Raw genomic sequence first — 4,735 nt, forward strand, 5'->3', positions numbered from 1 at the left:
TATTGGCATGTTGTTTGTGCTATTAGTTTAATAACCTAAAGATTTTTTCTTTCATTCCTTAGGGAACTTTCTAGGGATGCTACGTTCAACGGTGAGTTGAACCATATGCATGCTTCATGCCTTGGAAGTAACTGACCCCTGACTCCATGATCAGAATTTTAAAATAGTTAGTTTGTGAGAGGTTAATGAAAAGTTCCATGTGATTATACAAGCATGATTTTGTCCATTGTCTTATAGAATTTTTAGAACTTCTCCACTTTTCAGATCGTACGGTGCAACAACAGTTTTTCTGTATATGAATACCCTGAATTCTGTTTCTTGGTTTGTATTTAATTTGTTATGTTATTTTCAGGCGATGATTGTTTTATTTTCTATCATTTTACCCATAGATAAGCGATGTCTTTGGAGCATGGGAGCAATATCTTGGGTTAGAGCACTGGCTCCGATAATGCTCCTGAAAGGACTGATATAGCGAACCACTTCATAAATATATTCTCACTCATATTTCATAAAAGTTTGAATTATATTTCAACTTCTGCTACTCAACCTGTTTAAGGTGTTTATAGGATAATTAAGGGGGCCTTCATAGCATATGTAATGCTTATTCGTAACATTTGCAACAATGGGATTTTACGTCTAAATCCTTGGCTTGCCCATTTTACGGGAATTCAAGTCAAAGGACTAAAGTTGATTTCAGTTTGGATGAATATGTTTGCTATTTATCACTTCAAATGTTTGCTACTCAAATGTTTGATATTTATTTTCTTTATCTCTTTCATATGATACAACTTGAATCCGTTTTTTCATATGTTTAGAATTTCTGGATTAGCTGTAGACCATAGCTTCCTACTATCTATGTGGTTTAGGTTGAAAGTTTATTCCTAATAACTTCTGAATCGACAGATGTATGTGTTCTCTAACCTATTCTGGAGAAGTACCTGTAAGGAGGAAGAGAAGCAAGATGTCCAGGTGGCCTCTGTTGGAGCCATTTCCAGTCAGTCACAATGTCTTGTCAATACCATCGACACCAATGTCCGACATTTTGAGGAACGTATCCAGTAATGAAAACGATGGTTGTAATACTAGTCTTCATAAGAAAGAGTTCATATAAACCAATTTGTTTTGAGCTTCTCATGTGCGGGTCAGATGTCAACTGTTGCAATGTTGGTGATATGTATAAAAGGATGCATAGGATCATAGGAAATTTACACTTGCAGTTGGAAAAGTTTTGTACCAATATAGACAACACAATGACAGGTGATTGCCGGACTTCAGGATATTCAGATGGATTAGTAAATCAATACAAACTAAGAAAAGTAAAGCTCAGAGTGGGAGCCATTACTCGTACGTCACATACCAACTCCGTTGCAAATGAAACCTGTGTTGTTAGATTGAAGCCTTCTTGCTCTCTGGATGCTCATACATTAAAAAGGCGAATCTTTAGGTGATCCCTTATTCACTCTGTCAAATTTTGAAATGGAATACAGAATTGGAAAAGGTCTCCTTGTACAATTTCAAAAGATGGTCATCTTTCTAGGTGTGAGATTAAGTTTGAGTTTCTAACTCCAGCAATTGAAAATTTCTTTTGACTTTTTAAGGTATCTATATAATGATTATGATTGCATTGCTATGTGCCAAAAACGTTGAGATCATATCCATGTTATAGTAGTTTTTAGATTTTATGGCCATTCCGAGTAGGTTGAATGGGTCCCCCGTCTAATTTCTTTATGGATATTGGCATTACCTATATTAATCCCAATTTATTAGACAGATGAGGAACACGACCTTTTGTATGCCAAATGCCGAAAGTTTCATGCAAATTTAATTTATCTTCTCAATAATTTTTTTATTGCATTATGATGAAAAAGATCTAAAAATCTTAGCAAATCTTTTGCTTGAGTATTTTTTGGGTTCAGGTTACAATTGACATTGATAGCACTTCAAAACTAGTGTCTGGTTTGCAAGGAGTCCCATGGAAGGATTTCTCTGGAAGAAGCTTTAGTCTCAGGAAGAAGGGGTCTTCGAAAAACAAGATGCCTGGAGATGGTGTAGCTGGGAAGAAAACAGACAAGTTGGAGCCTGTTCGTAAGAGCAGGCGTGTCCCCAAACGGCGTGTGTTAGATGAGTAATTTGATGATGGTGATAATGATAAGGAGATTCGCTATCTTGAGAAACTCAGGAGTCTTAAGGTTACTTCTGATTGTGGCTTCAATTATGCAGATGGTGAGGATAAGCATCAAAGGAAGGTTTTAAGAGATGGTAAGAAGTCAAGGTCATAATGTCAATCTGAGAATAAGGATCTTGTGGAAGAAGAACTTATATCAGACGTTTTACAAAAGGATTCTATTTATTCATCAATTGAGGCGAAAAAGGAAATGTCTCTTACAAGACGTCAACGAGCGCTTCAGTCGAGCAAAGATGCATCGACAAGTTTGATTGAATTACCAAATGGGTTGCCTCTTGCTCCACCTAGAAGTAACAATTTTTAACTTTTTTTTTGTTGTCCTTTGAATTTTCTTAGATGAACATGTTGGTTTCCCATTAAGCTTACTTCTCTATTTTTTTTTGGTTGTTGGGTGAGCAGAGCATAAAGAAAAGCTTACTGAAGTGGAGCAACAGCTAAAAAAGGCAGAGGCTGCTCAAAGACGTAGAGTGCAAGTAGCGAAGGCGGCTAAGGAGTCTGAGGTTATTTGTCTATTATTTATGTATAACATCTTCTATAATTTGTATTTCCATATATTTCCTTAAATGTCAACCTCTAGAATTCTAAGTGAACAAATGATTAACTTGGGGTTTTTTTGGCTGAGGCTATTAGGAAAATACTGAGTCAAGATTCAAATAGGAAGAAGCGAGAAGATAAGCTAAAGAAGCGTCGAGATGAGTTAGCACAGGTACAGAGGCCTATTGAAAATTTTAATCTTTGTGTTAAAAATTATTGTCGGGTATCTACAACCCTTTGTTTATGCCATCAATATTTTTCTGCTGACAGGAGAAGGCTGCCAATGCACGGACACTTCCACCAAATACTACTAGCTGAGTCATTAGATCCCTCTTTGGGATAGTCGTTACATTCTCAGAAGATGTTGGCTTACCAAGTATATTTAGCTCGAAGCCTTGCAGGTGAAAATCCCTCCAGGCTTCATTCTCGTGGGATCAAAATTGAGACATGATATGCCTATGCCCATATCTAAACTATATACATATTACATTCTTTTACAAAATTGACGAGGTATTTGGTTTGGACTTTTAGTTACTCACCTCCTCGTGAAAAATGTGCTGGTTCTTCCTGCACCAATCCATATGTATATCGAGATTCCAAGTCAGAGCTTCCATTGTGCAGTCTCAAGTGCTACAAAGCAATACATGAAAGCCAACACCTTGACGTGAGGGATTAATTTATGCTACTTAAAACTTCATCAAGGAAAAGCAATTGACTGGAGCCTCTACAAGTGATAGTATGTAGTAAGTCAGTCTTTACCAATATAGTAATTGTAGTGTTCAAGTCTCACAGGACGCACTGGATGGGCATGCTGGGGAAGGATGCGAAGGGGCTTATCCGCTTATCGGTTTCATGCGTTCACCGATGTACCTGATTTGGGTGTCATTCCCATATATAAAGTTGCTCTATAAGATTTGGGTGTCATTTAAGGATGTACCTTGCATATGCATATTGCCATTTCAGCATGTATATATTTAGAAGGTGGGGAAAAACATTCTTTGTAATTCTGGTCAAATTGTGAACATTAGGAAAACATTAATGATTAGTATTATTCACGTCATTTGTATTTTAATTATAGTCAATGACCCTTTAAGGTGTCTGTTGTAGTTAAGGAAAGTCCACACCTTACAGATTGCTTATTTAGTAGAAGTTTTATTATTATTATTTTATGTTTATGGAACGGAGGGGGCAATTACTATCTTTCTTCCTCAAATTTAGAGGAAACAATTATTCTTTGTGCCTATGTTGACCATGTCGTCAGGACTTCAATTCAACTTAGAACTTATGATGGACAACTACATTTTTTTTTTACTTTTTATGAACTTACACAATATTATCTAATTGTGTTCCACACTTCCAAGTTCCTCTTCTAAAACCATAATATTTTTTCTAAGATTATATATGTCGTCACTCTGTGAACACATGATCATATTGGAAATTTTTTTATATGTATAGGCAGATATATAGTATGTCAGTATTTAACGACTTCCATCTTCCATATTCTTTTAGCATGCCAGTTTCGGAAGCTAATGAACTGAGTATGCTAACATAATTTCATAAAAATGAAAGGGTTAGTTAGACTTACTCCCCATTAATAGTTGCAATTAGTGTTACCCCCCATTTTCAAAAATATTAGTGATACCCCCAATTGCAAGATCCAACAACTACGAGATGAATTTTTTTTTTTCAGATGAAGAAATTTGACCGTTGGATATTACAAATGGGGGGGGGAGGGGGAGGGGGAGGGGTAAGTCTATCTAACCCAAAATGAAATGTAGACACCGATATTGTATTCAAATGCAAATACCTATCAATATTATCTATTTTCCATCCATGTGCAGAGCACGTGCATTTTGCTAGTATATATAATGAGTGAATAACTCATACCTATAGCAAGTTTCTCTTTGTCAAATTAAAGCATCAGTACAAATTATGCGATCATTAGTAAGACAATAAATAGAGGAAGAATAAAAACATAGAAAGAGGAACTCACATAATCTTGAGAGAACCCAAAAG

The 4,735-nt window shown here is 36.0% G+C and overlaps 1 pseudogene; it reads left to right on the forward strand.

The window, feature by feature from the left end:
• The first annotated feature begins 961 nt into the window (after positions 1-961).
• Positions 962-3,531, forward strand: LOC147478120 (uncharacterized; annotated as a pseudogene).
• The last annotated feature ends 1,204 nt before the right edge of the window (positions 3,532-4,735 follow it).

Source organism: Coptis chinensis, chromosome 9 (genome assembly GCF_015680905.1).
Source record: "Coptis chinensis isolate HL-2020 chromosome 9, ASM1568090v1, whole genome shotgun sequence".
NCBI lineage: Eukaryota > Viridiplantae > Streptophyta > Magnoliopsida > Ranunculales > Ranunculaceae > Coptis > Coptis chinensis.